This window comes from Podarcis filfolensis, assembly GCF_964270895.1.
Source record: "Podarcis filfolensis genome assembly, chromosome: 1".
In the NCBI taxonomy this organism is placed as follows: domain Eukaryota; kingdom Metazoa; phylum Chordata; class Lepidosauria; order Squamata; family Lacertidae; genus Podarcis; species Podarcis filfolensis.
Genome location: NC_139604.1, coordinates 26,357,521 through 26,381,611, shown reverse-complemented (window position 1 = coordinate 26,381,611; position 24,091 = coordinate 26,357,521). Strand labels below are relative to the sequence as shown.

Here is a 24,091-nt window from a genome sequence, read left to right as displayed (position 1 = left end):
ATAGAATGGGGAAAGCAAGCACACAGAGAATTCTTCCCAGCTCTTTTCTAATTTTGGATTCTTATTCTCAGTTTCATTACAGGTGATATGCACTGCCTGTCTAACTAGCCTTCTGGTGGGTTTTTTGGGGTTTTTTTTTTGATCATTCAAAAACATACTAACCACAGCAGAAAAATTAGGTCTGTCATTCTGGAACATCAGATGGGCTTTTTGTAGATTCAAAAGACTCTTTGTCTGTTGCTTCTGTCTGAAGCTATCAGAAATTCCACATAGGTCAATGATACAATTTGCAGCCGACTTTTCATGTGTCTCTTCATCTTGATTATAAGGGGCTTCACCATCAACATCAAGAGCTGTTTAAAATAAACCTGTAGGGACTTAAAAATTGAACAAACACCAATTCCTAGCCCATTTTCGTATATTAGACTGTTTTCTTTATTAGTGCTGATTTCATGCACTTCTTTTAAGGGTGTGACATCAGTGCAAGCTTAAGCTATATATAGTTTGGGAGGTTTTTGCTGGTGTGTGTATGTATGAATTTTTAGTACAGCTTTTTTTTTTTTGCCTTGGTGCTTATGTTACAGCTTGACAATAATGTATGTTAATTGCTATAGTTTAAATTTACTAAATCATTTCTGCTACACCAATGAAATTATTTTTCTTTTTTGAAGTCTGTCAAGCATATTTGAAAGAGTGATGTGGGTTGATTTCAACACACAGTTTGTTTTAATGTATGGAACTGATCATGGATTTTGATTGAGCACTTTTTCAGAGAAACCTTTGCCGTTTTGAAGGTTAGACATGACAATTATATGGCCAGTATACTACTCCAGATGTATTGCGGAAAATATTTTGATGTTTTCAGTTGTGGGAATTGTGAGAACTCATAAGATGGCTTTATTATTTGTTTTTCTGACAGTTTATAGCTGTAAATAAGAATGTCTCTTTATAATATTAGAGATTTCAAAGAATAAATACAAACCGAACAGCTTATATTGGTCTACTTCACTATTATTGTTATGTTTGACTGTTTTTACATTGGTGCATGTGTGTATGCATCCAGCTTGAAATCTATTTCAAGAGTGGATATAAACTTAAGAATAGATAAAGCAAATAAATACTATTTACTCCATATGTCACATAAGATTAATTGTGCTATCTCTTTGCATGTCTACTCAGATGTTAGTCCCAGGTAAGTGTGTGTCGGGGACTGGTTGTATGTAGAGGAATGGTGGGAGGAACCAGCTGGGAAACCCCCAAGGGAAGAAGGCTCAGAGCCAGAGGATTGGTGGTGGGACAATGGTGAGTGGTCAGAGGGAGAAGACTGGGAGGAGGAGGTATTGGAAGCTGAAGAGGTAGCAGGGCTTAATGAGTGGGAGAGTCTGTGGCAGAGAGAAGTCCGGAAACAGACGCTGCAGCAGAGGAGTGGGAAGAGGGAGGCCAAGAGGCAGAGATGAGTCAGGCTGGTGAAGAGGCACAGGTGTGCTTCCATCCTGCTGTGACAAACTCCCCCTGCCCCGATCTCCCAGAACCAGGAGAGGCATGAAGCAGGAGGAGCAATGACACATGCAGGCACAGTCTCAGGTTGCTTGGAAAAAAATGCTGGATAGGAGGGGACTTAGCCAGCTGTGCAGAGGCGAAGACCTTCAGTCTCTACAACTTCTTCATAGGGGCAAGACCTACCAAAGGAGAGTTGCTGTGCTCATTAGGCCTGATATTGCTGCGCAGATCCTGTTTTCTTCTAATAAAAGTTAACTCGACTTTGTGTGATTTACTGCTAGCTCACTCCCGACCATGTATATAACAGGGATGGGAAAACTGGCTTTCCAGCTACTGTGGAATTCCCATCCCTGTCCATTGGCCATCCTGTCTGAAAATATCTGGAGAGGAACAGGTTCCCTACCCTGCTGAAAAAGATATCAGCCTACCTGAGAATATATATATATATACTTAGACCAGGAGCAGCCAACATGTTTCCTCCAGGTAACTCTGCATTACCACCCCCCATCATCCTTACTGTCTGGGGCTCATGGGAGTTGGGAGTCTGGCAACATCTAGAGGAGTGCCTGTGTCTAAGACTGGCATATCAATGCATTGTTTTGTGTCTCTTAAGGGATGTGGATGCACAGGTGTCTTTAGTGGAACAGGTCTGATTTGTATGCCTTCTGGCTGAAAGCCCGTGCTACTTGTAGGTTCTAAGACTAGAATGCAATTGGAGCTACACTAAAATGTAAAGTAGTAGTGCTTAATTTCACAATGCTGTCTTATTCTTTGATAGATTCTTCCCCTCCCCGGTTCCATAGGCACACGCTCAGTTTGACAGCCTTCTAAAGCTAAGCGTGATGTACAGTATTTAGGATATATGAAAGATGGACATTCTTAATTAGAGGGCTATTACTTGGCAAGAGTGGGAGGACGTGTGGCTTTTAAACCTGTCAGCTGCCATTCACAGTGCCATTCTAAAGCCAAGAGCTTTCGCTCAAGCAGAAAAGGGGAAGGTGGGCATAAGAAATGAGTGCTGAAAATAATCTGATCTGTCCTCCCATTTCTTATTGTTTTTAGTCCATGAACTGCCTTCATTTTTTTCTCTCTGATCTCATTGAATGGCAGGTGTCACTCAGTACCTTCCCCCGCCCTTTTTGTCGTGTGCTGTTATTGGTACTATTGCTGCTGCCCTTCTCTCAGTAATCTGCAACATCATTCAGTAAGGTTCATTTAAATAGCAAGCACATATGGTTATAGTCACACATAATCTGTGCTTTTAGTCTGTGGTTTTAGCAAATGTTGAGGTAGAACTATTCATCAGAGTAAATGCTTCAATGGAAATGCCAAGGTCAGCTATTTCTAGTATTGATCATCTGCCATGCCAATTTAATTATTCCCTGTATTCTGCATTGTATCACAAAACATTTCTAGTACAATCCTATACATGTCTGCTCAAAAGCAAGTCACACTGAACTCAATGGGGCTTACTCCCAAGTAAGTGGATATAGAAAAAGTGAAAAAACCCAACCCCTTAATTACTTGGAAAAAATGGCCAGGTTTTAGGCTCTTAAGCATTTTGAAATCTCAGTGAGTACATGTCAAGGATTTCAAGCTAAAATCAACAGGACTCAACATGCTTAAATCTCCTTGATTTCAGTGAGAAACTTATGCTTGTCCTAAAAACTGTCTCTCGTTCAAATCAATGAGACTTCAGAGAGTCTGAGTTGAGTTATATCAGACCAGAGCCTGGCAAGCACATTTGAAAAAGGATCTAGTTCAAATGCAACACGTCCCAAAAAGTACTAATTCCAGTTCGTATTCATTCCTTTACAAAACAAACTGGTTTGGTTCATGTTCAGCTCACAGTTCAGTTCAGGTTCATCCAAATGAGCCTCTGAAAAAAACAACCAGCATTCAAAATATTGTAAGTTGCTGTGATGACATATAAAATATATTTAAGACCAAGGCTTTCCCCCCAGCTGGAACTCCCTGGAACTCACTTCCGGCACCTCTCAGGTGGGTGCCATTGCCATTTTAAGAGAACAAGGGAGGCATTCATGGTGAGTTCTGGTACCTCTTTTTCTAGAAAAATAGCACTGTTTAAGACTAAGTGAACATCAAAACTCACACATAGTGGAATGTGAATTGTTTAATTGACACCCCCCCCCCAAATTTTTGTGTGTGATATTTAATCTTAAAGGTCCAAAGGGTCCCAAGAGGAAAAAAATCACCCATGTGTAGGAGAATGAAGATAAACTGGACCCCCCCCCCAAAAAAAATTCAACCCCCAAAGGAACTGAATTAATGTTCAGTTTACCCAGCAATTATGTCAATCAGTTTCAGGTGTAGTTTAGCGATTTTTGAACAAATTTAGTGAACTTTGTTAAAATGAACTAAATCATTCCAAGCATTGTGTCAGAATAAGCTAGTCAGGACTAAAGTCTATTCATTTCAGTGGATTGGAAGCAAATGCTTATATCTTTCCCTATCTTCTGCCCAGTTCTATATTACTCCTCCTCCATATTCATGTTAGCTAAATACTGTACCTCCTAACCTGATTGTATTGTGCTGTCTGAAGTGTACGAAGAGGATCCTTCCCATTTGTACTGGGAAGCTGTGCCAAGGGGATGGAGGGAGTCTTTACTGGAACTCTAAAACCCAGGTCCAAATTGTACTATTGGAGATGATGGCTTGGATCCTCAGCACTGATGTTAAGAAGTTCCCTGGCATGAAGGAAGAACTGTCTGTATTTCCAGAGGAGAAGTTTCTCTAAAACAAAGAGACTTAAGAAATGACCCATTAATAAACACACACAGGGACTCAGTTCTGTTGTCCATTTCTTTTCTCGAGTAGCTGATACAAATTCCCAGAACTGTCATTCCTGCAACTCATCGGTTCTTTTAATTTTTTGTCTTTGGGGAAAGAAAAAACTCAGATCTATAATGTTCTTTAATATTACTTACAATGGGCTCGGGGAAGAAATGAGGATTTAATGGGCAGGGACTCAAACAGGCCAATACATCAACTCTGTATGAAAGGTTTTGGCTCCAGCACATTTGAAAGTGACGCCCTCCTGCAGCTTTCAATACAAAGGTTAGTATTAAAAAGCTTACTTGAAATGCATCAATTTCTGCAAAGGGATTAAGCCTGCAAGCTTTCCCAAATGGGAATTGAAATTTAGGGCAGATTTATATCCTTTTTCTCTGCCTTTCCACCCCATACCTTTTTCTAAGTTTAGCACTGTTTCATCTTGGAAAGTTTGAATTAATCTTTCTGCCTTGGTACATTTAGGGATTTCCAGCTGTTTATTTATGACTGTATGATTCTACTGAAAAGGTTTTGCATCATGTCATATGAAGGATCCTCCCATTCCACCAATCTGGAATCTAACCCACTATGTACATTCTTAGGGCATTTTCAACTGCCAGTCATATATTATATCCCTCTTCCTCTTTATTTTCACCCATTGCTCTTCAAATTAGACACGGAATACCTTTTGAAAAAAACAAGAAGAGTTAACAAGATGCCATCCAAATGTTGTGAGACTACAGTTTCCATTACCCCTTCCTCTGACCATTGCAGATGAGGCTGAAAGGTATTGTAGCCCAACACCACTTGGGTGGCACTATGTTGGCCAGCCCTGCCACAAAATATTCCAAATTGCTATTCCTAACAGTTTTGTTGTTGTTGTTGTTTAGTCCTTTAGTCATGTCAGACTCTTCGTGACCCCATGGTCCAGTGCACGCCAGGCACTCCTGTCTTCCACTGCCTCCCACAGTTTGGTCAAACTCATGCTGGTAGCTTCGAGAACACTATCCAACCATCTCGTCCTCTGTCGTCCCCTTCTCCTTGTGCCCTCCATCTTTCCCAACATCAGGGTCTTTTCCAGGGAGTCTTCTCTTCTCATGAGGTGGCCAAAGTATTGGAGTCTCAGCTTCAAGATCTGTCCTTCCAGTGAGCACTTAGGGCTGATTTCCTTAAGAATGGATAGGTTTGATCTTCTTGCTTTTCTCCCAAGAAGCAAGCGTCTTTTAATTTCGTGGCTGCTGTCACCATCTGCAGTGATCATGGAGCCCAAGAAAGTAAAATCTCTCACTGCCTCCATTTCTTCCCCTTCTATTTGCCAGGAGGTAATGGGACCAGTGGCCAGTTAGTTCATCCAGAAAACTTAATTTCATGAAGGGGGAGGGGTAACTATGAGTTGGCCTGGATGTTTTTGAAATATGCTTTCATTAAAAAAATCATAATCTGCCAGAAACAAACAAAAAAACCCCAACCAACAAAAAAAGTGCACATCATTTCATTATAATTCAGGAACCCATACTTTGTATTTAAAGTGTGGTTAAATTGTATAGGGCCTTTCTGATTAACAGCATTTGCAATTTACATTGGGCCCATCGTAAGGAAGGCTACACTGGGTGCACTAGCCTAACACAATCAACCTTTACTCGTTCTGGCATAGTGATATTGACGTGATTAAGTACACACTCTAGCATGAATAATTTAAGAACCACAGTTCAGCCCTCGGTTCGTAAGGTCTGAGATGTTACAGTAAAAGTAATCAATGTTTCAATTCTCTGCAAATACATGTGTGAAAAAGTGCATCTGAAAGCAATAAGGATATTAAGGCTAGAAATGGATGCTAGTCCCACCCCACCCCCCGAGTGCTAAAGGCTTATTTAAAGTGTGCATGCCCAATCCACTATCATCTCTGCTCATTGGCATTGCTGGGTTTGTTTGACCAAAGAAAAGTTCAGACAAGGCAACAGAACTCTATCATATCAATGGCAAATCTCTTTGAATGTTTGCCTTTCTCTAGACTCTGCTAGTAAGATAAGTTATTAATGCTTGCAGCATATATGGAGGTGGGTTGACTTATGTTTTGCATAGGCTCCTTTTTTTGTTTTACCAGAATTTGTATGGTTGAGGTATGGGTCTAATTTACTTATCTGTGATCCTGAGCAAACGTTTTTCTTAAGAATCTTTTCATCTTGTTGGATGCAAGCAAAGTCCATGTGGTCCAGCTTTCTTCACAAGAATTCTAGCACTAGGTGGTCCACCAGTGGTCTGTATTGTTGCTTGTGCCCATGTTAATTCTGGGTGGTGAAAGTGTATATGGATTACCTAAGACAACTACAGTGGAATGAAAAAAATGCCAGTGTGTTTATTGTACTTATGTAAAAAGGTAATGTATATTAGTTTATTCCAAAGCAACATGAAAATTATCTCAAAGAGTCTCGGTAGTCTGTAGCTGAGAGGTGATTCCTTACCCTCACTCAGGTTAAGTGTAGTGAGGGCTCTCTGAGGACTTCTCAAACCCCAGTGCAGAATTACTAATATAGAACCATTTGGCTTGTGTGTGTTAGGATGGCCAAGTATGTCAGCTTCAGTTCTTAAAAATTTTCTCATTTTCCAGTCTTAAAATCAGTTTGAATTTTTGAAAAAGTCTCTAGGAAAAGCTATACATGTTTGTGTGCATTTCTCCTAATGTACACATTTTTGCAAGTGATTTCTCCCAAAACAATGCAATTTGTATGCAGTTTCCCTGCTATTTAGCACATTTTGTGAGTGTGCGTGTTCCCCTAACAGACATATTTTTGTAAGCATTGTTTGGCGAACCACATCGCAAAATTCAGGAAGCTGTGAATTTCAAAGGATGGCTTTGTTTCAGTTCACATATTGGTTCTAGAAGTGCAAATTAGGTAACTAAATTTCTTCCCCCTCTTATGTGAGGGAGCTTGACTGAAAGAGAGAGCTGTTCTTGCCAAAGAAATAAAACAGGTAATATGTGTACATAAGCAGTTCCACTTGAGTTTCCACTTTCATTGGACTAGAATATGCAACACTGTAGCCGGATTCAGATGCACCATTTCTTTCCCAAAAGTAACGGAATTAGAAAGGTGTTCAATGGGGTTTATCCCCCCCCTCTTTTGTCCTGTCAATACCAAAGTAAGAAAATAGGATAATTTGTAAATCAGTGGTACTAGGTTTTTCAGTAAGTTACTTCAGACATTTCCAAGTTGATTTGCAAGTTTTCATATTGAGTGGTCTCTTGCATCAGTATTTGCAACATTTTGAGTGTGCACTTCCTATAGAAAATTAGCTTCTACAGCTGGTAATTTCAACCACCTTTTCCTGAATTTGGCCTCATCTAATTTTCAGCTCTAGCAGCAAAGCTTTTGAGAGCAATACTGTTAATTGCTCAGAATGAATTAATGAGCATTAGATCTATCAGCCACCAGGAAATATTTCTGGCAGTTAAATGTGGTAAGTTCTGTGATTTAATTTCACTTCAGCAGATGCTTGAAAACTTTTCTTTCTTTCTTTTTTAAGCTGTTGGTTTGCATACCTTAAATCTGCTGTCTTCCCTGATTTCCATGGGTCAAATAGCCATCATTTTACAACTTAGGAGCACACAGAACAAGATTGGCATGCAGTTTGCACAAACACAAACCTCCCCTAAATCACAAGGGTCTTGAGATGAAGTACACATATCAAATACTATGAGAAAACAGAAAATTAAGTGAAACCAAACATTAGGGTGAGAGGAGATTTAAATGACTAAAATTAAAGTGTCAGTTTACCAAAGTATGTGATGAATGTTTATGAGGGTCCACTCCCCCAATTCACAAACTGATGTGGAAATTGGAAGAACTGAACTTAAAATTGTAAAAATGAGAAACAGAGACACAACAAAATTTACACATTCAGCCATCCCTGGGGCTCTCATCAGGCCCATTGCAATGGCCTTCTGTGTGCCATTCCCAGCTTCTCCTTCTGCCTGACCTTCATGAGTTCAGCACAAAGGTGTGTTGAGATGCAGTTAGAACCACCCCTTTGATCTGAAATATGTTGGTTTTCCATACATGAGGAGGATTCTAACCGTGTTCAGCTGAAAATGGTTAGAATCTACTGGCAGATCTACATGTCTAAAAATTAAAGTTTGGGAGAGAAAGGAGCAGAAACAATGTGAATGCCCTCATGGCCCCCCTTCCTCTAAATGCTAGTACCGTATTTTTCTGTCTATAAGACGTCCCCATGTATAAGATGCCCCCTATTTTGGGGGACTCCGATTTAAGAAAATGGGGGGGGGGGAGAGAGATCTATCCATGTATAAGACGCCCCCAAATTTTGGACATTACTTTTTAGGAAAAAAACCCTAGTCTTATACACGGAAAAATACGGTATTTTATCTGAAGGCTAACACCGCTGATTTATATGTGATTTAGAATCAAAGGCAATTCACAGAAAAGGAACTTGCAGTATAGAGAGCACTTGGATGTCACCCTCCTTTTCATGCCCACACAATGACTGGTGGTTTCATTTTATGCCTTCCATTTATTAAACTTACAGTAGTTATGAAATAAAATAGAAAGAGATTGGTGGGACCTCTTAGATTAGTTAATTCCTCTGTTCACACAGAGCTGATCTTGTAACATATTTTTAGCTGAATCTGGCTTCAAATGTAATGCGTTAATAACGGCAATTATGACTTAGGCTTTTATGGACGTGAACTGTGTGAAGGAAGATGGGGCGGGGGAGAAGAAAGTGATGTTAAGTGGGGGAGGTGGAGAAGAACTATAGTCAAATTAAGCTTTCAGTCATTCCACTTGCAACGTTTAACTGGTAATATCTGGAAATATTTAGGTGGTGTAACTGGTAAGATTAACCCATTATTATTACATTATGCTCAGCACACCAGCTGTGGAAGGAAGGCATGGACTGCTCATGCATGATCTCATGGGAATTTGGATTTTTGCACAAGATCTTGTGAGAGCATCCCAGAGCCGCCACACTGAGGGGGCTTTGCCCCACTCCCAAGCAAGGCAGACAGCTTTAAAGTGCTTTCTGCACCAGGTAACACCAAGGAGACCTGGTGCAATAAGAGTTTTTAAGCTCTCTGCCTGCTTGGATTTAACTTGCACAGTTTCAACCAGCCTGCCTTTAACCCTGCATAGTTGAAATTGTGCACATTAGATGCACCTAAGATGTGATCGTGTTGTATCGCTTCATGTCCACCTTTATGACTCTGTGATCTGATTATTGTGCCAGATTCTTTCCTGACACAAGACGTATGCCATCTTGGAGTGAGCTATCACGCCTCCATGCTTCTCCCAGGTACTGGCTAAAACCAACAGCAAGAATGCGTTCAGAATAGCTTTTTCATGACACAACAAATGTGAAGGCATCTCTTGTGTTTCCTTTTGCCCTATTTTGCTTGACACCCAAAGAGTCAGTCCCCCAAAATACAACATATGAACTACACACACCCAGTATTTCCAATAGGATCTAAGAAAGTTTATTCTAAGATTGCTGAAATTCCCCAGGAAAGAAGCACAAAGTAACACAAATGTCTTTTGGCTCTTCTGATAATCCCTGGAAAAGAACTGATTAAATGGTGCGCAAGAATAGGATGCAGGCCAATGAACTTAGAAACAAAGTCCCTATAAATGTGCCTCCTTTAAAAGAAGATGCACCGTACTTGTCATTTCTAGGGCTCTAACTACCAACCCTATAGAAGCAAGGAGTCTTTTTTTCCTGCTGACTTCAGTATGATTTCATTTGTGCTGAATTTCTCAAAGAATCACTTGAGCCAGCAAATACTTAAAATGCTTGAGTTTATCCAAAGGAAAGTGACTTAATTCTTCGTGAATCAGGTCAGTGACCACATTGTAGCAAAGCACCCATGGCTTCTGTTTTCTTACCCCAACTGAGTTTGCCGAAACTTTTCTTGGAGGATCAATTTCTGACATTTGCGGAGGATAAACTGCTGAAACCTTTAATAAAAGATAAGGAAGCACTAAGCTCTATCCGAAATTACACGAGGAGGAAGAGCAGAAGTAGCTGTCTTTGCCCACAATCCAGCCTACTTACAATCACAACCAGGACACTGCTTCACAGAAAAATGCAGGATAGGACTACCTGCAGTTCTTCCCTGACAAGGTTGCTGTCCCACAGGGCAGCCACACACAGGTCCCAGTAGCTGCAGATATTCTGACTGACAGTGGCTGCCCAGAGTCTCAGAATAAGGTCTTTCCCACCACTTAATACCTGAGATGGCAGGAGGGGGCAGACCTGGGCTGGCCATCTTCTAAATCCTAAACCAGCCCAGCTGCTCCTCCTGGCCCCCAATGCTATGCCAGCTTGGAGCAGCTGATGCAGCAGAAATCACTGCCCACCCCCTACTTTTTGAACAGTCCAATATAAGCAGAAGGGCTCTGCTGCCTAACTGGGAGTTTGGATTCAGTCCTAAACTAGTAACCATAGTCTCATCTTGTGTGTCATTGTGGCGATCACACACAGAGCCCCCGGACGTTTGACGGTCTATTGACCCTGTGCCACCACTGCGATTGCTTTTACTGCTGCCACCACCCCGTTTCTCACGGGTCCAGTCAGTTGTTAACATTAACAAATAATCAAGTTTATTTTTAAATGCAGGAACAAGCTTATGGTTACAGTTAATTCTTCTTGGCAGTTTTTTAATCTTAGTTCCTAACAACTTCAAACTGATTATCCCCAACTATCTATCTGACTCCACCTAACAATTCCTCTCACTCTCTCACAATACAACTCGACCAACCCACTGCCTATTCCTCTCTCTTCCTTCTCCAATTCCCAAACCTCAACTAACTTTCAAAACGTCCCACTCTAACTTTTACTCCTCCCCTTGCATTCACATTGGCCAATCACATCACACACTCATTTAACCCTTTCCTTATGACCCACCTAGGAGGCAAACGCCACAGTCATTGTCTTCTTTGTTTTCATCTTCTTGTCTATCCATAATCTCATACCACTGCATTTCATGGGGTGACCCTGAGCTCTAGGATTATGGCAGATTTTAGCCATTCTCTCAACAACCAGCCTTCCCCAACCTCTATGACCCAATAGTGATGATGGGACCTGGGGTCCAAAACATTTGGATGGATTGGGGAAGGCTGCTTTACAACATCAACATATGTACTAGTCTAGGAGCTGGCAAGATATGGGAGCTGGGGGCACTCTAGAGGCATTAGTGTGGACTGACTGAGGTGGAACCTAAAATATATAAGTTGGAATATGAGGTGGAATATAAAAAACACTGTGAAAATGTTTTTTTAAAAACAAGTTTAAATCTATATACAGTGGTACCTCAGGTTAAGTACTTAATTCCTTCCGGAGGTCCGTACTTAACCTGAAACTGTTCTTAACCTGAAGTACCACTTTAGCTAATGGGGCCTCCAGCTGCCCCTGCGCCGCCGGAGCACGATTTCTGTTCTCATCCTGAAGCAAAGTTCTTAAACTGAAGCACTATTTCTGGGTTAGCGGAGTCTGTAACCTGAAGTGTATGTAACCTGAAGCGTATGTAACCCGAGGTACCACTGTATTGAATTTGCCATGAGCTCACAATCGTCATCTAGTGTCACATTTGTATAATGCACTTCAAACATATTTGCAGCTGTATAGCTTGAGTCCTTCTGCAGACTTCTGGTGGATGGTGCCCATTGTTCTGATAAGGTGTCACTTCAGAGTAACTCTGTCCAGAGGTGGTTGCTGATGTTAAACCAATACAAATAGCTGCCTTTTGCAGCTATGTCTGATAAAACAGCAAAAATACACTGAAATCGTACTCCTGCTCATGGTGCCTTTTCATGGGGCTGTTTAACCATTCTGCTTTGCTTGTTACATCCTTTTTTTATATATATAAAAAATATCTTTGGGTAGGGCAGAGATGGGTGGGGAGGTCAGATGCGATTTGAGGTTGAGTTCTGACGTGAGGAGATAAAACCTGTAACAGAGTGCTAGTCATTTTCTTCCCCCATGACCACCTAAATGGCTTTATTAAAGCATCTGCCAGTTCATTCTGCCCCTGCTGCTAGCTGTCATTAGTGGGATAAAGCATCCATTTTGCAGCAGAGCCTCTGACAAAGAAAAGCTTTGCTTCAGTAGGTGCAGATTTAGTGCAGCTGATGAGCTGCTCTGCCACTAAATGGGTGCCCCACAAGGGAAGGAACGTGTTCAGAGAGCAGCTGAGGGGAGCGGCATGCTCATTTCAAAATGGGAGGTTAATTGAGAGGAAGGAAATGTGAATGTTCTCTTACACACCCTCACATATAGTCATGTTCCCATTGCTGGAAAGAAAACTCTGACCTATAGCCCTAATAGCTGAATCACAGACGAAAAGGGATGAACTTGTAAGAGAGGTTGCCATCATATGAATATAATTCCTGCATAAACTAGTTATGCTAGATGTTTTATGCAAGCAACTAAAATCCATTCCCATCCGCTAACATCACAGGTAGCTTGGAAAACATTCCTTTTGATTAGCGGACTCCCCAGCTGCACCAGTTTTATAGGCTCAGCATCATCGTCTTCACCTACATTTGAAAGGTTGGCTGATGTGTACAGAGTTTGCATCTAATACTGGAGCTCAGCTACCACTTGTACTTATTCTGGTTGGCATTATGTTGTCTGCCTCCCTTAATGATTGGATCCAGCAATTCTGGCAGCACATCCTTCAGCTTGAGCCACAGCTGCTGGAGTGGCAGCATGGGATTGACTTGTCTGTGTCCCTCATATCTTTTCTGTGCCTTGCCGATTTTTAAAAAAAATCTTTGAATTTCCAACCTCTTGGCCTAGTATTAATATTCATTTACTTGGATTCGTACCCATCACCATTCCAAAGAGTAATATCAGTTGCAAGGTTCTGTATCTATGCAAAATGGGACTGATGGCTCCTTTGGACTGGCAGTGTTCTGTGGGGGGGGGGGGATTCAAGTGCTTACTGACAAATTTAGATTTGCACAATTAAAGTGGGGATTAATGTTTTCTGCTGACATAGTGCAACAAATCCACTTAGAAAAAGAACCAGACTTTTGTTGTTAAGAAAGTGATTGGGAAATGTATTGAAAAGTGTAGCAGGAAGATGCATAAACACCCCATGAGCAAATAGAGGATGAATGCTCATTGTCATATGATCACCCCACAAACAGATTAGAATGAATGCTCAATAAAAACCTAGCATAGTCCAACCTCTGTGTAAGCTTTTTGCAAGCAAATCAGCGTGAATGCTCAATAATTTAATCATCTGGAGGAGCCCTAAAATCTCAACAGAAACCAACTTAAACATTTATCCTATCTACCTGTGCTTTGTAGTATCTTGGACCAAGCAATCTTCCAAATGCATAGGTCCCTTAGGTACAACCTATTGGCAGCTATTCCTATGGCTACCAGGTTATATAGGATTTCTGTGCCAGCTGGGGAAATAAAAAGTATTGTTAGGGTACCTGCAGTCTTAAGAGTTGCATTTTGTGCCCCCCTCCCTATTTGTTTTTAGCCCTTGAATTTAACAGTTGTTAGGAACTCAGAAGCAATCCAGCCCAATGCATTGTGAAATGATATGTTTTATTTTTTTGCAGAAATATTATTTTCTGTGTGATGTTTATCTCATGGAAGATGATCAGAAGGAATATACAGCAGTAATTAAGGCTTCTGGTTTTGTATTAGAACCAACATCTCATCAGCTGCAATAGCAAACATAACCAAACCCATCCCATAAACATGCTGAGAATCAACACTAAGCATTCAATTTTTTAAGCTAGTAATTTTTTTTTGAAAAAACAACATTAAATTATTGATTCACCCAGCAGAGTGTTTTTCTGATTTCATTTCTCCTGTGCATTACTGGGGGGGGGGGGTCAGAGAGGAAGATCAGTTTGAAGGTTTGGGAACTGTGAAAGTTTTTAGCAAATCAGAGTTTTAAAATAGTTTCAGTTCAATTAACTGAAATTGTTTAAAAAACTCTGATTTGCTAAAACACCCGGTAAATTATTCCACAGGTTATATTCCTCTATTTCTTGTGGAATACGTGTACAGGAGACATTATAAATCTTTCAGGCAACAAAGCTAATATTGCGAGAGCAGAAACATAGATTTTCAGGGAAGTTCATAGCTAATTGAAATGGTCTGAAATTATTCTAGGAGCTTAGCAAAGCAATTCTTAAAAGTTCCCCACCTAAAAATAGTGGCCTAGACAAGATAGGGAAATGGACAAATAAAAAGCATCAAAAAAATTATTTCAGCATCTTTTATGTGATTAGGCTATCAGATGGAATAATCAGGAAATAAAAGTGAAACAAAAAAACACAAACAAACCCAAAACTAAATCTTTCAACTGGCTTGTACATACACGGAATGCATGGCCAAGGATCAGGAATATGCCAGCACTTCATTTATCCTGCAACCCATGCCCTCCACAGATGTATGAAATGTTTCTCTTACTGCGCTTGTTGCTATTTAGATATGTTGGCTGTGTTTCCTAGATACGCTGGGTGTGAATGCCAGTTGTTGGTGTCACAAGTGGGAAAGAACACTTGACTTTCTCTTCTTCGTCTCTCTCAGCAGGATGTCAGGGACTGACAGGGCTCTGAAGAGTGTGTGGCAGAGGCAAGAGACCAGGGAAGAGACCAGTGACCAGTGGGTTTTTTTCCAGAGATGGGAACCTGGCCTTATGGTTCAACTTTGAACCTTTCTCAGTGCATTGGACCTGAACCTGTATTCAGTCATTGAATGCATAGACTGTCAGACTCCTCTCTAGCGTTGCCCTTGGGACTGTGATCAACAGAACTTTCTGCTTAGACTACGTTGCTCGCCATGTACAGTATCAGGACTTAACCTCAGAGTGCACCAGGGTTTAGGATGTAAGCCAATTAGTAGTGTAGTTTTTCAAACCTCTCTTAGTTTTTAAAAGATCAGTTTTTCACAGACCACACTTATGTAACTAAATATGTACTGTATTTTTTGCTCTATAGACTCACTTTTCCCCTCTTAAAAAGTAAGGGGAAATGTGTGTGCATCTTATGGAGCGAATGCAGGCTGCGCAGCTATCCCAGAAGCCAGAACAGCAAGAGGGATTGCTGCTTTCACTGCGCAGCAATCCCTCTTGCTGTTCTGGCTTCTGAGATTCGGAATATTTTTCTTCTTGTTTTCCTCCTCCAAAAACTAGGTGCGTCTTGTGGTCTGGTGTGTCTTATAATAATAATAATAATAATAATAATAATAATAATAATAATAATAATTTTTATTTATACCCCGCCCTCCCCAGCCAAGGCCGGGCTCAGAGCGGCTTATAAGCAATAATAAAAACAAGTTGAATGATTACAACTTAAAAACAAAATTAAAATACAACATTAAAATATTGAAACATTAAAATATTAAAATGTAGCCTCATCGCAGGAGAAGGAAAAGAAAAAAGAAAGAGAGGGTACATTGTGTCTAAACCAAATCCTGTTGCATGGCTATTCCCGCCCCCTCCCACAGTTGGAGTAAATAAAGACACCGGACACAAGAATTTAGGTTAATGGGCGAAAAATGGCCACAACTTTATTGATTACAGGTAAGAGCGGTATTGGCTTAGGCATTGGCCCTAACAGACTATCTGTTCTAACCGGGAAGGGTTAAACACCAGCAGGGGGAGCCCCCGAGATGCACATCCCTAGGCGCTCCCCGAGGGGTTACCGCTCGGGAGCGCGCTTTAGGCCCTAGCCTCCGTAGGTTTCGGACGAGGCGACGCCCCTCAGAGTCCTTTAACGAACTACCCTTCAAGAATTGGGGGAGGTGATGGCATTCCTCCCCCCCGATCTCATTTGCATAACAATACCCCGGCCAATGCCTACCGCCAAGACCAAGGAGTTGTGACGTTTGCTACGAGGTAGGCGAAAAAACCAAGTGGCTTAAAAATTCCAGCCAATTAGCCAAATGGAAAAACTCCTACCAGGCCCCTTGCGGCGACCAGCCGAAGCCCATAGCAAAGTCCGAATGCGAAACCTAAAGGGCGGGTGGGTGGGAAACCGGAGCAGCTGTGAAGGAGGAAAAGGAGCGAGCCGGGGGCTGCCTCGACCTTAAGTACCCCTAGGTTGGCCCGCCCCTGCCGCCAGCCGATTGGCTGACGCTGCAGGGGGTGAATAATAATGGGAATCCCTGAGTCCCGCAGGGCTGGCGCCAGCCCCGCGAGAGTGTGAGCGGGGCCGTGAGCCCGCAACACCCCCCCCTCTTGAATTCGGGAGTGGCTTTCTAGTAAATGCATTGTAAAAGGTCCACACCATGGGTGGATTGACACACAGGAAAAAACCGCTATAAATAAGTCAGAAATTAAATCATTATAACAAAAGTGTGTGTGTGGGGTGGGGAACCTATGTAAAAATATTATAGAAAGGTTTTGCGCTCTCTGACATCATCTAGTGTTGCATGTTTATAACACATTCACATCACTGTTTTTGACTACTGTAGCTGAGTCCCATGTCTCAAACCATTTGTGAGCTGCTTTTCAAGATAATTAGTACTTTACTTTGTGGCTTTTCATAGAGTATTTGTGAACACTGAGGACATTACCAGTGTCTGAAGCATATCATGTTTGGGCTATTAATGTAAAGGCCATAAGCTGAGTTGGAGCCTACAATATGGTTCAGGAATCTCATTGACACCCTTGCTTTGTGATCACTTAAATTGGGGGTGGGGAACCTTTTGTTGGGTTCCAAGTCCCATCTGCCCTAGCCAGCATGGCCAGTGGTCATGGATCATCAGACTTGGAGTCCAGTGTCAACTGGAGCACCACAGCTTAGCTACTGGCTTAAATATTACTAGTCCTCCAATGGCTGCCCACACAGCCTTTACAAGGAGTTGCATTTTCAGCTCTCTATAGCATTCCTTATCCAAAACTGACACTCATTCCCCCACCCCCGTAAGCTCGTTCTCTATAATAACTTCGTGTGGCTTGTCTTTTGGCAAACATCCTGTCCTTCAGAAAACCTTTTTTTATCTCCCCCTCCCCCCTTTTTTTGCTGTATGAAGGATTAATTGCTCTAAACATGGGCCATGCTTCTGTGAGTTCAGCAACATCAGTCAATTCCTGCCAAATTAATTTTCTGTTTGTAGTTGGCCCATTAACTGCAATATAAAGCCCCTGTCCCCAGGCTAAAGATGTGCACAACTTTTTAATCTCCCCCCCCCACCGCCCCCGGTGATAGAGCAGGCAAAACAGAGAATAAATACTTCTGCTGTCAACTTCAGACTAGGTTGGTTAGAACTGGGCAATTTTCCAACCTTATTGTTTAGGTGATGGGCAGGCTGTAAATACTTCACTTTCACAAGTTAAGCTCATAAATTATTAGTTTCAGGCTTGTCTCTCTAAAATATTTGGTGTCAAACCTCTCCCGGAGAACAGAATAACATTACCATCCTCAGAATATGATATCTTTGTTTTTTTTTTTTGTTTTAAGCTTGTAGGAACATACTGATTGTTCCTAGCCATGATGGGAGATGGGAGCGGGAGCTGGAAGTTTTGTTTTTTTAAACAGCTGTGGGGGGCGATTCCAGCTGAAGAAGGGTGGAAATGGTTTAGAATACATATAGTACAATTCCCCCTGATATATTATAGATGAAAATAGGGACACTTTCACTTCCTCTTAATGTCCCACTTGTAGATCAGATGCTGTTGCGGACATGGACATTTATAAGCAAGAAGCAGTAGCCCAGTAACAGTTCTGCTAGGAAATATTATTAGGGAGGAGAACGGGAGAAAAAACAAACAAACTATTGGTCTATGACTCAATTCAGAATGTGAATTATTCACGCACGGAGCTTGGAAAATCAAAGAAATCAATTCAGAGTTTGTCCACAAAAAAGGCCTTGTTTTTGTAGTTTCTAAAATGATGCATTCAGGGAGCAGAGTGTTAGGTTGTAGTCATTGGGTGTAATGGATGGTGAGAGGGAGAATGGGTGAGTAGTTGTATGAATAGCATGTTTTATGCTGTTTGGGATTTTACATTGTGATTCATTGTAGTGCTCTCTGGTGTTATTTACTGTATATTGATATCTTGGTTTTTTATGTGATTAGGCTATCAGATACATATGAATCTTTTGGGTTTTATTTTTTATATTCTTTTTGTTGTACTTACTGTGTGTGTGCCTTCGGCCTAAGGGTTAGAACCAGCCTCACTTAATCCCAGCATTCTAAGCATTCCATTCTTCAAAGCTCTATAATTGTCACCTTGGAATTGTCATAAAGAGTCATAGTTACTGCTGCCATTTACCTGAGCACCATTTTTATCAGAGCAACTGATGAATGCAGAAGCCAAAATATTGATAGAGGAATTAAGAAGTTCTCTTCTGCTCATCGCTGTGTGTGTGTGTTGTGTGTCTGTATTGCAAACTGCATCATGATCTCCAGATAGCAAAAGCATTCTATAAATAGAAATAATAAAATTTTACTAATTGTAATTCTCAGTTTCATTATTTGATACATATATAGATTGTCTTGTAGGTTAAAAACCATTAACACATGAATGTACACCACTAGATTTGTCACTGCTAGCATACAGTTGTGTCTGTAGTTTAAACGTGACACCATTGAAAATAATTGTGTTTGAGGTTGTAAGCTGACATAAAGGTTCTGTGTGTGGTGTTTGATCCATATCCATAATATCTCATTCATAGATGCAATTGATGAATTCACACATTTGACCCAGTCACTAGTCTGATTCGTAAGTCGTAAGTTTATAGATAGTATTGCCTTGATAGATTGTGAATTAAAATTAATTATTGAGCTAAAACTGGCTTTACAAACCCAGATGTATGCAATAGTCAGTACATGGAACTGGGGCATGCAAAACTGGACGTCTTCCTCATAGGATTAATTCAGTTTACTGTGCTGTTGTAATAAAATAATAGCATAAACCTAGGGTTCCCAAACTGTGGTCCCTGGACCACTGATGATTCATGAGCTTCATTCAGATGACTGGAGGTATTTCTGGTTGAAGATGGGAGATGATATATCCATCACACTAAATATTCAAATTAATATTTTGTCAATTTTTACTGCTTCTTTTCTTTCTTATATATTGCATTTTACGATAACATGCAACTGAAAACCATGCAGCATTGAGCACAGCACATTGCAATGGTTACAACAGGAAGAAAAATGATTAAGTGGTTCACCAAGACCCTCAGCAATTTTCAAGGGGTACATGGAGGGAAAGGTTCAGGAACTACTGGTATAAAATCATAAGGAAGAGGTAGAAGAACAAAATCTGTAATTTATTGCACATGCTTCAGCTGTGTGCCTTGGATCTGAAGGATATGCCTGCCTTTCTCCTATGTGAACACAGAAAAGAATTTATACAGGTCCAATAAATATATTGTGAGTTCTCTGTGTTTCCAGCTCTATCTTATCACGTCTTGTAAAAGCTTTCACAGATTCCATTCCTTCTTTGCTGAAATTGGGATTATATTTAATTCATAGCAGGAGCTGCTAGTATAATAACAAGATTCAGTCTTTCAAAAATTCTAGTGGCTAGGGATGGCAGCTGGCACAATAATGTAACACTGGAGCAAATGAGTGAGGAATTGCTGTGTTATATCAAAAGCAAACAATCCCACAGCATCACACAAGAATCTTTACACCGAAGCATTTATCGCCTTTTCAGTTTTTCAAAAACTGAGCTTTTTCGTTGTTGTATTCTTGTGGGCTACATGTGTCTACTAACGTTAAACCAAACAGAATTTGTACATATATGGGGAGAGTTTACCACAGAACAAAAAGATAATTGGATCATGTAAATAATGTCTTACACTAATTGATGGGGCAATTTTACACTTGCTGATAAATCACATGATTGGTTTTTTTTTTAAATTTAACATAGAACCTTCTGAAAAGTAGACTATAATCCAGGTTGTATGGAGCTAGGGATTGTTTACAACATGCATATTACCAAGGCAAAATAAAAATAAGCTGCACTTTCAAGTCAAAAAGGTATAGTGCATCCACCCACCACTCCCAATGCTGTTGGGAGTATGTGAATCTTCTGAAACAGAATGGGGAGGTGATATGGGAGAGAGCTTCAACCTGGAGGGAGAAACTGGTGAAAATCCATTCATGGCAGCCTCCATCCTTTTATGGAACTTTATGATCTCCACACATTGCCTCCTCCACTCAGCTTGACATCTCTCTCCACAGATAAGCTTTGCTCCCAAGCATGGCTCTGCCATTGGGTGCTAGGCTCCATGCCTCCTTTATCAATCTGTCTTGTTTATAGCAACAGTCATATTTGCCCGACCATCCTGGGGAAGGATAGCTCAGCTCTTTGACCTATTGACAGCCCACCCTGCTTTTCCAGGTAGGCAGAAAAAGCAGGAGGTTTGTTTAAAAGGACCCCACTAATACTGCACAAACTCCCCTGTTTATCCTTTGAACAAATTGAAAATTGTAGTAGTGATGGAGTACTATTGTTGAACGACTTTACTCTCACAATCCAGGGCACAAATGCTTAGGGAGTCTGAAATGTGCCCCTTAGGTGTTCTCATATTAAGAGAATATAGTCCAGCAAATGAGAACTTGTGGACCGGTGAATATAAAAAAGAAAGACCTCTTTTGGTGGCCTTGCTGTACAAAGACAGTGTAGCACCAGTATACCAACCCTGGAGGGTGCCATCTTCCTGTTCCTCCTTACTAGTTTAGATGCACCTGTGTGGTGAAATGGTTGTTCCTAAACACCTTCTGGTTCATCTGAAGCAGAACTTTTACATTTCCCCTGATTCTGATCACACACACATATTTAAGCGGGGAACTGTGACCACTCTATTTAGAACAACAAAACAAAGTTAACTTTGTGCAAGTTATAATTGACTGTTTCTCTGAAAATCTAAAATGATGCAGAATGAAGTTTAGCCACCTCTCACTTTTCTATTATGAGCTTCTGATTTGTTTTGCTTTGATGTTAAAGGTCGCCACCAGGTTATTTAGTGGCGATCGGAGTAACATTGTGGAAAAAGCAATCCAGCCCAAGCGTACGGTGGAATTTCAATCCTGCTATATATATTCGAGTTGTCACCTAGGGAAATCTAGACTACAGCCTCCAGTAAAGATCAATTTACCCTCATGGACTCAGTCTCTGGTATAGATTGCATGCATCATTTTTATTAACTACCACACATGTCAGCAAAGGCATAGCAGCACATTACCCATAATCTTTATATTTAATTACATTTAAATTTTTAAGAAAGCAAATAAAGCCGAGTGTGAAATGTGGATTTATGGTGTCTTCTCCACAATACCCTGGCTTTATTAAGCATGCATAGAATAGTCTTCTAAGAATGTAGATGATTTCTATGAGATCTATATCTATATATAGGCAGTACTTAACATTTAAGGCACACTTAGTACCTTGGGTTTTCAGAGTAAAATCACCATGCCAAGCTGATCCAAGCAGCAGCTAGACATAGGGCACCGCGGAGCCATTTACACACGTCTTCCCCTCCTTTGTCATCCATCAGTGCCTTTATCTATGGCAGTGGTTTTGACCTCAGCTGATAGAGCGCAAATATATATTTGTTGACAATTCAGATGATTATAAGTCTGTGAAGGTCTGTCGAGGGAGAGAAGACAAATATGTGGGAATATACATACCTTTGTTCTTCAAAGAATAAAGTAAGGAGAAACCTTTAAAAAGAGAGACAGAAAATAGAGGTGAGGATTGTAAATGTGTGATTCATGTGCGGCTGCTTTTGTTGTTGATATTGTTTCATACATTAGTCTAGGCTCTCCTGGAAGCAGAGCAGTTTGGACAATAACACCTACTAGAAATATCCACTACAATAAAACATACTAGGAATAATAAATATCCATAGTAGTAGCAATTACACATCTACTATAAACACTCTGAACACAGGACACAAATGACACAAAGCCCCGTATAAACCATGGCTCACATAATATGCCACACACACACACACACACACACACACACTCACAGCGAGAGAGAGAATGTCAGCTGGGGCATAACAATTGGAGTGCATAAAAATTGGCCATTGTGAACACCAGGCATCATGGACACAATATTTACCTTTCTCCATTGGCTTGGCTTAGGGACACAGGTGGTGCTGTGGTCTAAACCACCAAGCTTCTTGGGCTTACCGATCGATAGGTCGGCAGTTTGTATCTGCACGACCGGGTGAGCTCTCGTTGCTCTGTCCCAGCTCCTGCCAACCTAGCAGTTTGAAAGCATACCAGTGCAAGTAGATAAATAGGTACTGCTGCGACGGGAAGGTAAACGGTGTTTCCGTGCACTCTGGCTTCCGCCATGGTATTCTGCTGCACCAGAAGCGGCTCAGTCATGTTGGCCACATGACTTGGCAAGCTGTCTGTGGACAAATGCCGGCTCCCTCGGACTGAAGCAAGATGAGCAGCACATCCCAAAGTTGAAATCGACTGAACTTAACCATCCAGGGGTCCTTTACCTTTACCTTACCTTGGCTAATGTAGGGAAACAATATTCACCATCATCCTATATTTCCACGGCACTGAAGCTGCATCAGAAGCAGATTCAGAGTTTTGGTTCTGTGACCCAAAGAGGGGCAGATTTGCATCACATACATAGCCCGCTCCCACAGTTCAGTCTCAACATATTCCAGTGGCAGGCACTTTTTTCTAAGGAAAGATAATATTGCTTTAATTATTATGTGGGTCTTGAATACAGTTTGAGAAATAGGTTTCTGGTTACATTAAAAACATTGCCGTTTTTCTTTCCTTATCTGGCATGAGCTCCCCCCACCCCCCACACTTTGATTTACAATAAGCTTTCTCATAAGGTGAACTATGATCACACAAAGAAAACTTTAATCATTTCAGAGGCCCACAGCGCCTCTGAACATTGTGGTGCTGTCATGGTAACAAGCAGATCCACACGAGGGACATGGCAGGCTCAAGTTCTGGATTGTGCTGTTTGAGTGAGAAAAGACAACAGCATGTTTAATCTTGGAACCCCAAATGGAGCGGTTTAGAGTTAAAAAAAAAAAAGCAGCACACTAATCCCAATGCACATTTTTTGTTTATAGGCTTCATCTGAAATGATTTAGCTTCCATCTCAGTCGGTGCGACTGCTGGAAAGAAAGCTGGAGGACAGCAAGAGCGGAAGAAAGCCTCAACCAGGCTGATTAAAGTCTTCCCTCTGAACTACAATGCTGTTGACATCTCCAATGATTTGGGTGAGTTTAAAGCATGCAGCGCTGGAAGGTGACAGCTGTGCACAAACGGAAGAAAAAAACTGGCCAAGACCGTAGCAGTAAAGGAAGGTGGGAAAGCTGGATGGTGGTGAAAGCAAGGAGAAGGAATGGAGTCACATAAGAATGGGCAAATCTGTCAATTTCATTTGCTCATTTTTTCAACTTTAAGTTTGGTTTTCCACATAAATTTTCATTTTAAAAAAATCCTCATGAATATTCATCAGCATTTCAGTGCAAATTTCCCTTAATACACACATTTTCCAAGCAATCTTGCCCCAAATACATAATTCTGCAAAGCAATTTTCCCACATGTAGTGCATTTTGTATATTACCCTTCGCTGCTATATGAGTTGTTATGCACACTTGGCAATAATATATATATTTTCGTATGCAGTACTTGGATGGAGAACTGCACCACAAAATTTGGATAAGTTTACATTTCAAAGGATGGCTTTGTTTCAGTCTATGTATTGTTTTAGGAACAGCAAATAAGGTATGCTTGCCTTTAGATGTGAACTCAATTGAATTTCTCCGCCAATCCCTAGGTGAGGGTGGGGGTGGGGAGATGTCA

General features: G+C 41.0%; 1 protein-coding gene across 1 annotated transcript in view; it reads left to right on the top strand.

Moving 5' to 3' along the window:
• The window catches only part of LOC310746584 (uncharacterized protein), a gene marked incomplete at its 3' end in the record, with an annotated part of 191,676 nt that overhangs the window by 45,142 nt on the left and 122,443 nt on the right, over positions 1-24,091 (top strand). The window contains exon 2 of the mRNA XM_083580492.1: positions 23,353-23,502. The remainder of the gene's footprint in view (positions 1-23,352; positions 23,503-24,091) is intronic.